The 14,941-nt window shown below is 32.5% G+C and overlaps 1 protein-coding gene across 2 annotated transcripts in view; it reads left to right on the top strand.

Moving 5' to 3' along the window:
• PH4alphaEFB (prolyl 4-hydroxylase subunit alpha-1) overlaps positions 1–14,941 on the top strand; it is a 152,204-nt gene that overhangs the window by 41,647 nt on the left and 95,616 nt on the right. The window contains exon 1 of one of the 2 annotated variants that reach the window (XM_085482195.1): positions 11,547–12,283. The exons of the other annotated variant lie outside the window; for it this stretch is intronic. The gene's annotated coding sequence lies outside the window, so the exon portion shown is untranslated. Of the gene's footprint in view, positions 1–11,546; positions 12,284–14,941 lie in introns of those variants that run through there. 2 annotated transcript variants of the gene reach the window in all.

The following is a 14,941-nucleotide window of genomic DNA, read 5'->3' as shown; positions in this document are numbered from 1 at the left end:
CACTGGGGGTCATCAAAAAGTGTCTGACGTACGATTCACAGGCCTTTCTCCTCGACATTCCACAGACTCTTCAGATAGAGCTCTTTACGATGTTACCAAGAAAACCTCAGTCCTCGTGACATATTTTCGCATAACGTGCCATTGTTTTCGCGCGATTTAAATAATGGCGGAAAATATACATTTGTTAATTTTACAAAGAGAAAAGAAAATATTTTATTATGTTTACATCAAAGAAATATGTTTATATGGATGTGTGTGCGTGTAAATGCACTCACGCGTGTATGTCGCCATATTATGCTAGTTTTTTAATAATGCATTTATTATATTCAAAGCATAAAAATTAATATAAATTAATATATTCACTTTGTTTCGGTGAAGCTGAAATATATTTTTTTCTATGTATATACAAAATGTACATACAATATTATGTTAAAATCGTTTTTTTAAGCTTTAATAAAACTAACTGAGTACACAATTTAACATTATTAAACTTTTAATAATGAATTATAAATTGTACCAAATTGTTTGGAAGAATTGTTTAAAACGTGAGATGCTTACAGAGGGAAAAATTGTGCGATGAATTTGATTATACCGAGTTTTTTTATTAAAAACTTGTTTTTCAAAGAGTCGAGATTAGAAGGAGACTTGTTAGCGCAAAGTTGTCAAGTTTGTTTTATTATGCATACTCTTCTCGCGTGAGTAGATTTACACAATAAATTATTTTGTATTAATATATATTTTATATGCTTGCAGTTTTATTATTAATGAGAGCGTTTAAAAGTTAAATTACACACACACACACACACACACAAATGCACGCACGCTCGGATATCTCTTTGTTTAATGGCGAACAAACTCTAGGACGAATTCTCTCTTGATATTGTATAGCTCCTGATAACGATTTCGATTAGGTGCACCGCTCACAAAGTTTTGGTAGAATGGTCGATGCTCGTTAGTAATCCAAGCTTGTTTCTACAATTTGTTAGTAGAGTTCCAAAGGTATTAACCGGCTCCTCTCTTCTGCACCTCATCCTTTACTCCTTCCTCTCGTTTTTCACGCGAATTCGAGAATCTTGGAAATCGACTTTCATTAATTAACAATTAATCGAGCAAATCGAATAAAAAATCGAGTTTAGAATGTATAGTGACGTTAATCGTCGTCGAAATGTAGTTTTTGTCAAATGTGTTAATTATTGTGAAAGATGGAAACACATATTTCTACAGTTGTATAAAATGCAAAATATTATGTATTATGCTATACATACACACACACGTGCGCAAATATAATCACACGTATTAAAAAGTTGTAGAGAAATATATATTTTTATATATATTATAACTGGACTCTCCATTAATTTACGCACTCAAACCTTTACAAATCTTTACAAACTTTTATTTCAGGAATCTATTTGATTTATGAGTTCATTTTTCGTATCCAGAATAGAATATCCAGACGTGAGTGAAACATGGTAAAACATTTTGCCGACTATTCTAGATACGAAGTGCGAGCGTATAAAAGACACAATTACAATTGCGCTCCTTTAATATTTTTAATTTTTATCATACTTTTATTCATTCCCTTACATGTAATAACGGATCACAAGAAAGGAGAGAAAGAGAGAGCTGTCGGTAAGTCAATTTTCACATCGGCGGTTATTCGAATAGTCAGCAATCGATTAAACACACGCTAAATGGACTCTGGTCACTTTCTCTTAATCTATCCTGATCCTAATGGGTTTTAAACCGTGGCAAAATGTCATCGAACGAGCTGTCTGCGGTTAGACTTATTGCCTATTCTGGATTAATATTTGAATCTGACGTTTCAAATTCCGTTTAAATTTCAAGAAAACATATAATATTGACTTTTAATTAATATTTTCTCATCATGTAATCGAATTGATTAAAAAGAGCTAGGAGAATGAAATTTTACGTATTGAATATAAACGTAAAGTTTTTCCACTGAATGGGAGCACGTCCTCGGTGCGTTTTTCGCGTTGTTTGTAGCACTCGTAAAAAAAACAAAGAAAATAGAGGAAAATAGAAAAATAAAGATTGTTATCTACGCGGTGTACGCGAAGATATCAGAACGAAAAGAAAGAGAGTTATGAAACCGACGAGACAGCTCGTGGGAATGGCTCAAAACTTTTGTCGCATACCACGATACGCCTAATCAGCTCTAGATAATGCCTAATTGTCAATCTCAAATTAGAGAATTAATTAAATGTCAATAATAATTTAGAGACTAGAAACTCAAATGTCTCAATAGTTCCTGGCAAAATGTTGACAATTTCTGAATTTGACACAATTAGTTTATTCTCCGAAAACAACGAAATAAATATCTCTATAAATACAGAGTGTATTGCAAGTGACATATTTTTTTGATAAAAATCAAAAATTCTCTTGTAGCAAAAATTTAGGTGTCTACTATTTATTTTTAAATTAATTTGGCGTTCAACTTTAAATATTTATGCACAATTGCGGAAATCGGCCATCCCAAAAGTTCCGATAACGATTTTATGCCGAGACATGCTTTACATGTGTCCCTCGTAAATTTTGCAGTTTGTATTGCGCTTGGATTTATTACAGGTTGAACCTGTGAGGCTATTTCCGTTAGAGTTGACCCGTCTAATTCGATCGTCGATCGATCGTGATCGATCGCAACGAGCTAAATTCAATGATAAATTCGAGCGTTACAATCTATTGTCACGGAAAAATGTTCTCGACGACAAAGACGATAGTAAATTTTCTCAGCTATTACAGGGTAAATTTTCTCAGCTGTTATAGAGGATATACATATTTAAAACGACCTGTAACTCCTGCAAGCGGGTTGAACGCGACATTTGACATTTGGATATCAATGATAAAAATACTTTCGAAAGGTTACGAACTAAAGCTTTTATTTAACCAATAAATATTTGTAGAGTGCCGAAACTTTAACCGACTTGAATCAGCCAACTTGATTATTTTTCGAAATAAGAGAAAAATGTTCGAAAGTGATTCGACAGTCTCGACACCATTCGATAATAATAGACCAATTCGTTAATAGCGATCGTTGAGGTATCGGAAAGCACTTTGAGAACAATAATCCTGACAGATCGCAAATGCACTTGGTAGGAGAGTTCATAGTCTCTTAGTTTGTTGTTACGCGTACACACTCCGACGTCCTCGCCATACCATATCCCACTTTCCAGAATTCGAGGTTTAATACTGGTTTAATCATGACCGGGTCTAAAGTTCGTCGTCTGTGGTTTTTGGATGCATAATACGCCCCCGCGGAAGATCGTACAAACAGCGCGCGGCGAAAACCGCATGGTTCCCCAAGGCGCAACCATTTCGATTACAACCGTGAAACTGCACGGCACAAACCACCACCGGCGTGGCGGCGATTACACAGTGGTAACTTACAATCTCCGACATGCAAATCGTTGTACTGCGGCAAGCTCTCAATTTTTGAAGACCATTCGTACTATTCCAGCGCGACGCGACGTCTCTATTGGCGAAAGTTTCTCATTTCAATGTACGCGTTATGAATTTCTTCAACAAGCCGGATATTTTTTTTTTTACACTAAATAATATAGCAACTTTTCTTTTTCTATACTCGTGTTGTATAGACTTTTTTATAAATTCAGCATTTTGTACAAAAATAGTCTAGGTTTATTTGTAAAAACTTTATATGTGTATATATATTTGTGTATTTTTGTGTATAAGTTTTGCAATTTTTATGGAGAAAAAAAGGGAAAAAGCGTACTTTTATATTCTTTTTTTAATATATATATTTTTTTAAAGAAAATTGTGAAGATGCAAAGTGAATTACCACAAGCAAAGAATGTTTTACTTTAAAGAGGATAATTGTTTGGCTTTTAACTAAATATGATGATAAAAAGAGTTAAGTAGTATTAAATATAACATCCTTCTCAGATGTTGCGAGCAACATTACGTAAAGTATCATTGTGTGTAGGGAAGCATGCCTCGCGAAATTCGAGAGCTTGCTCATTAGTTGAGAATCTCCAATCGCACAAAGCTGTTTCAGGCATATTAATTAACACAGTTGTGTAACTTCCATTTGCTCTGACGCTTAATAGCATCTGTGGAGATCATATAACGGAAAATGTCAAGGAGCATATTAATAGGTGGATATAGATCCTTAGTCTATTCTGGAAAAATTAAGTTGCATAAAAAACATATATACATAAATATTTGATATATACATATACTTCAATATATATTTAATTAAATGTAACATGTAATAAATAATTATTTGACTATTTGAAAAAATATATTAAAGTACAATATTTGTACAAAAAATTTTTCTCCACACACATCCATTTGCGCTTTCAATCAATAAAAAGTTTCTCTGTAACAGGTTTCTCTTTTCGCTGTCTATATAATAATTAATGAAATCTGTTACGATGGTATAAAATATGTTGGCAAATTAATTTTTCCCGTGCAGACGAAATTTAATGTAGTGATTTTCGTGAAAAAATGTAAAAAATGAATCATTACGTTGTTTGAGCATCACATTTTGTCGCATCACATTCCCTATGCTTTCCTATTTTTGCGTATTCGTTGTTCAAACATCGCAACCGTTGCAAATCGAATATTTGCAATCGCATACATCCGTGAGAGGCTTTCAAGCTGTTAGTTGTTAACAGGAAATCCAGATTATCGAAACAAGCATCGTTATCGCTAGGGGAAAATATGGAATAAATAGAATAACAAAATACGCGTATGTGTGTGTGTGTGTGTGTGTGTGTGTGTGTGTGAGGGGGAAAGGGAGTGAACAGTTTTGTCTTCAAACGTCATTTGCGTTTTGTGGGACTCTTCGGTTCCAAATCGGATGACATTTGATCGACTAGTGGTTTTATCTCTCGATTCATACAACTGATGACATTTGTGCACTCGGGGTTGATAATTATATTCATCTCTTGTTATTCAATTGCTTCGACGTGTGTTTCGCCTTTTTAATAAAACAAAACCAGCGTGATCGTGCGTTTAATCGTATCGAATAAAAATCAATCGTCGAAATCTCTTGCACACTGTTTATCGTACAAGTTTCCCAAGTCTTATTGATAGGTGGGATTATCCATACTCGTAAATTTTCTTAAAATATTCATTTTAATTTGCGAGAGATAAAGAGATGGGAATTAATAGTTATTAAGGCGTTGTAATATGAAACTTCATTTTATTAAATCGCACTGTCGGCGCTTAAGACAAGCGCTACATCGCTGCATCCCTTGCAGATACGGAGAACGGATGGAAGGAGTAACTTCTTTAAGCGGGTTTTCGCTTGATAGCAAGTTCTGAAGATGGTTTCGTTTCTGTCTGTAGTCGAAGCAATTAAACCGTATATACGCGACAACCTCGAAGCAATTAGCTCGTACATCGTTCACTTAAGACGTTATACTTGAACATTTTTAAGTATTATTTATGAACCATCTATCCCGAGAAATTGAGAGAGGAATCCATATTATATAAATATATATATATATATATATATATATATAAATGTGTGCAGAGTTGAGTATATGTATATTTCAAAAGAGAAGTTTTCTTCATTTCGTTTTACGAGATATTTTAAAAGATGTGTGATTAAATTTGCTTGGATTAAAATATCGATAACGTTGTAAAAGCTATCATTAAAGAACATAATTGCGAAACTTGCCACCCTGTAAATGCCGTCAACTACTTTAAAAACTTTAAGTATATGCCCTTTATATAATCCATCGGAATTGGATAAAATTTGCAGAACGCCGCGAAATACCGTCACCGAAATGCGTGGATGCGCATAATGCATCGAGAGAGAGAGTGAGAGAAAGAGAGAGAGAGAGAGAGAAACTGTGGTATTTTCCATGGTGAATGCTGAAGCGAGTGTCCAAGTCACGTCACCGTAATTAGTACGCCAATTAATTAGCAATCGGTGGGAATCGCACGGGGACGAATCGACTTGGTGCCAGAAATGCGACAACGGGCGTTGCGACGCCTGCCCCGATATCTAATTAGAAGAACAACCCGTCGCTACGGACGTGGCGTTTTCTCGTAATTACTCGTAATTAGTCGCTCTGCTTGTAATTGGTAATTACGACGTATTTGCAGAAAACACAGAGGAAGCGAATTTTGTATACCGATTAAGCATCGTAATCTGAAGTTACGTTAAGATCGACGGTAATTGTCTACTTTTAACAGAAGAGCTGAATGTATTCCGACGAATATAGTTGTTGCAAATTTTAGAAAAAATAAGTAACCATTTATGATTATAAATCGTTGGAGATTTATTTATTATTTATGTATTTTTTAAAATTAATTTATGCTTTATCAATTTTACAATAAACAGATCATTAGTTGCAGTTTTTGAAGATAAAACTTTTGGTATATCGATTGCTACAGTAAAATTTTTTTCCCAATAATATGTAATAAAAATTAGAATTTATTTTTGTGTGAAAATAATTGTAAGTGAATTTTATTAAAAAATATAATACACGTATTAAATCGGGACTTTTCTTAATTTTCTGCCCCTTTTTTTCTCTTTTGAACACTTTTTTTTATTCTTGTCAAGACTTTCTCCCGTTGTTAGCCATCTCACATTTAATCGATAATTAATTAATCGCGGCCCTTTTCAAGTTTATAGGAATTGATTCTCGTTAGTACGATGTGTGTGCGAGTAAGAAGATAACGCCGTAACAGATTGGCGTAAAATGGCGAAAATGGGATATCTGCTCTTTGCCTCTTTGCCTAGAGAAATTCCTTTTCACTGGTTACTGAATTCCGCGCCGAAATTCCATGGATTTCCGGCAAGCATCCAACTTTTGTTTCTTTCTTCCTTTCTAAAATTGCAATTTTGCATGAAATTTTTTTCTACACGTCGGCTCTTGAAATGGCACTAAAACTTTATTGCGCTCACTTATTAATTTCATTTCTTAATATTATTATGTTTATTTTGCATGCAATCCTTAAAACCGTGTTTTCTTAGAGTTAAATTTTTAAGAATTGATTAAAAAAATCTAGCAATATAATAACAATTGAAAATTCTCTTTTGTTATGCGACTTTGATCAATCGAAAAATATTTTAGAGACTTTCTTCATTTACACGAGATAAACTATTGTTTCAATCATCGAACTTTAATATTAAATTTTTTTACAATTGCCTCTAACTAAAGGTTTTTGTTTATATATAGACATGAATTGAATTGGCCGAGATAAAATGTACATGATTGTAGATTATAAATGAGAAGATAGAAATGGACTATTCGCGCAGGGATCAATCATCAAACCATCATAACGCTGTTAACTTCGATTAGAGTCCTCAATAATGGATTATACACATGCATTGATTATTATATACTCGATGGACGTGACCCGGTTAAATATATATAAAACATTAAAATTTCGACGAATCTATTTTGAGCATACTTTACATTTACTATACCTTTAATTCACCATACCTATACAATATATTTCTTGAAAATTGTATATAATTCCATTAAAAAAGCATACGCTTGTGAAAAAATAAATATATTGAATATATATATTGCATAAATATATTATATATAATATAAAAAATATAATATATATAATAAATAAATATATTGCATAAATATATTGAAAATTGTATATAATTCCATTAAAAAAAGCATACGCTTGTGAAAAAATAAATATGTTTTGTGGCACGCGAATTTCTGAAAAATTGTGCATCTCTCGAGAAACAAGAACTTGTCGTCATCGATACTGAAAGAAATATCCCAGTTGGAAATGCGTTATTAAGTGGATCTGCCTGTACGTGCACTATATCAGGGAATACTTTATCGCGTATGAATAATGTATTCAGTCGACGCTGATAGCGTAGACCAACATTTAGGTGACCTCGAACAATGTTGATACACGCTTACGTATGCTTTTCCACCTCTCTCTCTCTCTCTCTCTTTATATGCATGCGTGTGTATGTTTATATATATTTAGAATACAGAATATATACGTATCTCATTTATTTAACTCACTTTTATCCTTTTGTATAACACTTCTTGTATTCACACATCATCTCTCCTTTTCCCTTTTCTCATTTTCCTATTTTTTTTTTCCGGTTCACTCGTGAGCACGCATATTTGTCTGTAGAGAGAAAAATGACATGGTGGTTGTTTAAGTGGCTGCTGCGCCAACCTGTACGTAACTAGCTTCTCGCAAACAGTTGTTTCCCGCGACGACTGAGACCAACTGCGGATGCTGTGACGACTTGTAAATATTTATACACATGTTGTCCGTGGGAGAAAATGCTTTTCTTTGTAAGGAAGGTAATGAAAACGGTGCTCGTTGCGATGCTCACTGATTATTATTATGTGAGAAAATGTATTAGCTCGTACCAATTCATGCAGTATCAATTCAAATATTCGTTGATTAGATTCCAATCATAATGAGAAGCATTAATAAGAATTTTTATTTTTATTTTCGGCATTAATTTATTCGATTCTTCAAAATATTATATTCTTGTAAGAATATATTATTATACACACATATACAGAATGAGAGGTAGATGGAGAGAAAAATACAAACACGCGTGCAATGTAATATAGAATTAATATTTTTTAAATAAAAAGATCAAAGTGCATCGATGATTTTGAAGTTAAAGGAGAATGCAGCTTTACGTCACACATTTCAATTAAGTAATAGAAAATAAGATATTTTACGGCGCGATTTACATAACGTTCTTTGCTTCCGCGATGGCTCTAACCAAAACCTGCGAATAAAAGTTTCGAGTGGTGACGCGAAGGGTTTCATTATTTTCTCGTTAAACTTATTTCCTCATCGCCTTCTCTTCGTTCGAGAATGAGGAAAAGAAGAGCGGATGGGATAAGAAGAAGGAACTCTTTTCTAAGACAGCGCATAATCGCGCTGCATTGCATCAGCTGTGTCTTTTTTTTTTCTTTTCTTTGCTCCTCTCTTCTTTCTTATTTACGGTGATTTATCTTGGCAACGGCAGGATAATCACGCGCGTCGGAGACCTTTAATTTGTTGCGTACTCGTACGAAAATAGAAAGCGCGCGTGTAATAGGAGTCGATTGTTGTAACAGACGGGCTTGCGCTCATCTGCCGATTCGTTCGAAAGAGACTTTCTCTCGCGACAACACAACCCGATGTTTTCCTTTGTCTGTCTATCCACGATTGGATAAATAAACTTTAGCAGACTTCGAGGGAAGGACTTGGAAAGCAGCGAACGCGACATTTCTGTCGCGACAGAAGGTTAATTCGTTGCGCGAAAGGTTAAACCAGTACGGGTTCATCGTGTCAATGGTTCGTAAATTATGGATATCGTGCTCGTAAAAAAGAATGAACTTTTTTTAATAATCGGGTTACATCTAGTACAGAAATTTACATTGAAATTTTATTTAATCCGGGTATTTCTGTTGCGACATATAAATAAAATTGACTAAAATTAATGTGTTTAATTATTACGTGTGATGTTATTATTATTATTACATTTTATTATTTTAAATTCCTCGGACGATAATACTGAGGGAAAGTTCTGTTTTCTCCAATTTTGTTGAATTTCTCAATATTGTGTATTTTTATCCGTGAAATATAAATCTGTACATTAAAATTATCGTTCTCAAGCATGAAAAAAGTTACTGTAAAGTTCGCTTTTCCTTTCCCTACAAGGATGGCTCCATTTCCGGAAGATATAACTTAATTCAAATCTATTTTTTATTTAAAACTAAAATTTGGTTTGGATTAAAGTTGAATACATATATATATTTTAAATTCTAATTATAAAAAACATAACAAAAGAAGAGAGCGACCATTTTAATTTACAGGTTCATGTTTTACGCATAAAAATATATAATATTATGGTTTCGGAGAGAGGAGAGGACGAAGACCTTCAGTATTATTCCGAAAACAATACCTTTAGGTAGCAACCCGGAATACGTAATAATTCAGCATCTCAACAAATAAACGCAGCGAGCGATCAATGTGTTTTACATGACTTAATAAAGGAACTAGAAAGAATTCATTTTGTTATTTCAAATAAATAAAAATAATACTTATTCTTTACTAACATTTTTTAATAAAAATTTAATCAAAAAATACCTGCGCTTCTATTATACTCGTACATGCAGCCACCACGCTGCACTTCTTGCGCGAGACTGATTGACAGCTCTGACTCGAGCCGCCGAAAGTTCGGGTGCGTCAGTTTACGTTTACGAGATCGCGAGCCGCGAATGTATGTGGTATTTTGCGAAACGCCAGATTTTCGGAAACGCGTCGAGCTGCACAATTTTTATGTAGTGGCCGATTCGGAAATAACGGCTACTTCTGAGTGCGCCGCATCGTCGTTTGACAAGACCTTCCGATAAATGGATCTTAAAGAAAGCAGCACCGCGAAAACGGAGCATCGCTTTTATTCGCGCGCGAATAAGCTCTCGCGTTTCTCGCGTTTTACCGAAACGCGTCGAAGATTATGATAGCTAAAATCCGGGAAAAAAAGTAACGCGAATTTAAAGTGTTCCGAAGACGAGGACAATTTTCGACGCAAACGTTGATTTGCTATAGGAAAAATGGTGCCGGCGAGGAGTTTCAAATACGCCGAGAGCGGAGAATGGTGAAGTACAGTGATATTAATATTTACTTCTTATATAAAATGATAAAATCTTTTTCTTTAAAAAGACATGTTAATTGTGAGTGAATTTAATTTTAATCCAAGTATTGACGCCTCTTTTTCGCGATGCTGGTTGGTCGTCTCAAAGTTTATTGTTTCGTGACTTGAATCATAACTAAGTCATTTAAATTTAATATTATTTTAATTTGCCGAGTTCCTATTATGCACATAATTTTATGTTTATGTCATCGAATCTCTATTATGTATATAATTTTAATTCATCTAATTACTATTATGTGCATAATTTTAATTTACTGAATTTCTTTTATGTCAATAATAATATTAATTTGCTGAATTTCTATTATGTAATTTTATTGTATACATAATTTAGTCTTGAATTTTCATTGTGTACATAATTTTAATTCTTGAATTTTCATTATGTTTTAAATATTGATTTGCCATTATGTACATAATTTATATTCTTGAATTTCTATTATATATTTGTAATTTTAATTCACTAAATTTCTATTATGTACATAATATTAATTGGCCGAATTTCTATCATGTACAATGTTAATTATATTTACATAATAGAAATACGGCGAATTAAAATTATATGTATAATAGAAATTCAAGAATTAAAATTATGTATATATAATAAAAAAATTAAAAATGAAAATTATCTGCATAATAGAAAATCGACTAATTAAAATTATGTTCATAATAAAAATTCGGCTAATTAAATAAAATATGTACATAATAAAAATTCGGAAATTAAATATTACGTACAAAATTGAAATTCGGCGAATGAACACTTACCGATTATATTATTTACTATTTAATATTTATATTATAACTATTTTGAAAAACTCCCGCGCGAAGTAATACGTGAAATCGGCCGATTCTGACGTAACGTCACGTGGTTCAGCCAGCGCCCCACCACCAGTCAGTGCGAGGCCAGCCGCGGAGGAGCAGGGTGCGTGTCGCGAATGCTCCGCGTGTCGTTTGGATTTCGTGCGCGAGTAACGCGAATAAACGGGAGTGCAGTCCGGGAGTGTCGTGTTTCGACGCGATAACCGAATAATCTTGTCGAAGAGCATCCGGGCGTCGACGGGGACCCGGAAGTCTCGGAGAATCGCGAGTTGATGGGCGAGTGGAAAGGAGAAGGACGTTCCGCCGTGATTCGACGTTTCCGACTGTATTTTGACTATATTTTGACGTATACAATGACTCCCGTGCGATATTTCGGCTTTATCGGCTCGACGAGGAGCTTCCGCGAGTGCTCCAGCATCTCCAGGGCGCCCGAGTATCGGAACAAGTGTCCGAGAAGCGCGAATTCATTTTATGGAGGCGATTCAAATTGTGGAGGAATGGCAACCGTTGTTTGAGATACTGTGATACCGACTACCGCCGAGAGATGCCGCGCAAGGGTCAATTCGCCATGACACTCTTTGTTTACTTCGCGATGTCACGACCGTACATTCGCGAGTGATCCTATTTTTTGCGTATCGTCTGTTCATTTCGAAGTGCACCTGTGTGTAGTGAAGTGTGATAAATAATTATTGTAAATATAAAATAATAGAAAAAACAGTGCAGTGATTAGTGTATGTGCCAAACCATATGGGATTATAGCAGAGTAGCAGTGGATCATTAAAGCGGATATATTAAAGCAGAGAGGTTAGATAATCGACTCAACGCAATGTGAGTTTATTTTTTGTTTATGTTACATTGTTCGGAAAATAATGATTGATTGTTATTTTTAGGAATATAATAAAAAATATATTCCGTTATACATATTTGTTATTTAGAAATTGTATAAAAAAAATGTTTTGACATATTAACAATAAAATTTTAAATTGATATATATTACTATAATATTAATACTAGAATTGAAATTATTTTGTTAATAATAAATTAATTTAAGAAATTATTAATTAATTTAAGAAAATATTAATAAAGTAAAAACAATAATTTTAACTGAATGTAGATAATAAAATTAATATTAATTTGAAACAAGGAAATTTAGGATTAAAATGATAAAAAGTTAGATTAATTTTAGACTGACAATAAATTAATTATGTTCATTATTTTCCGAACAATCAAATTCACGTATCACTTTTAATGAAGTTTTGACTATGTTTAAAATTTGATTAATTTGTCTCTTTTCACGTCTCAGTCGAATTTATACGATACATTTATATATAGCTATTTATTTAAAGAGCGAATGGAAATAAGTGTTTTTTTTTACTCATGTACTGAACAATATTTATACTACTGGTGCACTTGATGTGGCTATTAAAATGTTCTGTGTCTCTCTCTATAATTATATATCATACCTCTTATTCAGCTTCTCAAAATAATTTATTGATGCAGATTACACGTAATCGAAATAATATTTGCAATATAAGATGTACAGCATTGTTGCTGTAAGAATATTTAAATTAGTAAATACTATTCGTTATTTTATAATCCAAATTAAATTTTCAAAATTATTTATATATTATAAAATAGAAAAATTATTTATCTAAAATCTATCTATTTAAAAACAAAATTAAAAAATTTTGAGAGAAAATTTTATATTTAAAATATATTGTTGTAATACTCTTAAAAAAAATAGAGGAGTGAGAGAGAGAGAGAGAGGCATAGTTATATATAGTTTTTTTCGACTAATTATCTACGTAATGTAATATTTCTGCCATTCTCATTCGCAACATTTCATTCTTTCGGTAGAATCGTTGCTCGAATGTTGCATTATTAAAAATTAAAATTTAATCTATATTTACAGAATAAATTATATAGGTATCACAAATTCAAGAGAAATTGAAAAAAGGCAAATTAGGTAAAGAAGTTTTGAATGTGATCTTATTTCATTTTTCTGCGATTGTTTTATAATCGCAAACAACCTTCATATCTAATTTGAATACAATATTGTATAATAATACTTTTGAATAAATATAATCAAACTGAATATATATTATGTAAAAAAAATCTTTATAATTATTTAAATGCTTAAATGCAGAGCACTAAAAATTTTTTTTAATTTTCTGGGAGGGAATTACTACAATGACTTCTCTTTTTTTCAATTAACTAATATTACAAATTAATATTAGGAAAAATAAAACTAACCTGAGGAAAAATAAAATTAACTTTTGTTGATCTAGTTATTATAAAAAAAACATGAAGTAAATAAACAATAGCAAAACTAAAGAAACATTGATAATCTAATGAGATTTCTACGGGAAATCAACGTTATACATATAAAAAATAAGATTACTACAAAGAGAGATAGAGCACGCTATAAAAAAATAAGATTGGTAAACGCATTATTCCTCTTTAGGAATTTTCCCTGCAAGAAAGAATTAATTTAATAACAGAATTTTTTCAAAAGTTTATAACGGGATCTCAATTTTTTCAATTTTGTATTATCGTTTGATGTATCTCAAGCTTTTATCATACATTTATTTTACATGTACATATAGCCATATCAAATTTACTTAGTACTATTAAATATTAAATTTTTATATTAAGAATGCTTAACAAACTTAACGAGGTGCTGTAATGAAACGTTTGAATAATTATAGCATTATGAATTCATTATGTAGTACTTTGATTTCAACTAGAATATAAATTCAATTTCGACAGAGGAAAAAGCATTCGCTTCGATAGAACTTTATTTGTCGCAAGTTACTCGTGATAACGAGACTATAACGGAGGCGAGATAGGAATAAAGTTTCACCGAAGCGGTGAATCGAAAATAAAATAATGACGCATTTCATTAACCCCGCTTCGTGAAACATTTATTAGTTAGAACACAGTAATTTAATATGAATGCCTTCAATATTTATTACATATGTAGGCTGTTACTTTTAACTACACAAAATAAAGGTAAAATTATTTTCGCGGAATATTTGATCCCTATTATATCTGTAAATTGTTTAAACTTTGTGGCGATTTGAGGGCCGTAAATTTGCATGAATATATATATATATAATATCTTCCTTGTAAGCACGTGGTAAAGTGCAGTAGTATTCAACAAAGTACATTATTCGGCATCATGTTTCGAGAGATAAACCAAAGAGGTTTTGAACTCCCGAGATATCAGTATGATTGATAATCCTTGGCAATGCGCGTTTCTAAACATGAAGCAGACGATATGCAAAAGTAGGATGGTAGATAAAGCTGCGATACATGATCTGTTAAGGGGTGTTTCTAGAGTACTCAATTTGCTGATTAAATATAATGTTCTTTGCATTAAAATATTTAATTTACAATCAGCGATTAATTGATAAATATTGAAATTGAATGAACAAAGCGTGCTATTTATTAATCGAGAACGGAAATGGAATATGTGAGAATTTT

This window comes from Nylanderia fulva, unplaced genomic scaffold (assembly GCF_048542155.1).
Source record: "Nylanderia fulva isolate GAGA-0341 unplaced genomic scaffold, ASM4854215v1 Scaffold2, whole genome shotgun sequence".
Classification (NCBI taxonomy): domain Eukaryota; kingdom Metazoa; phylum Arthropoda; class Insecta; order Hymenoptera; family Formicidae; genus Nylanderia; species Nylanderia fulva.
Note: the sequence above shows the minus strand (reverse complement) of the source record. Positions and strands in the feature narration are given on the sequence as shown.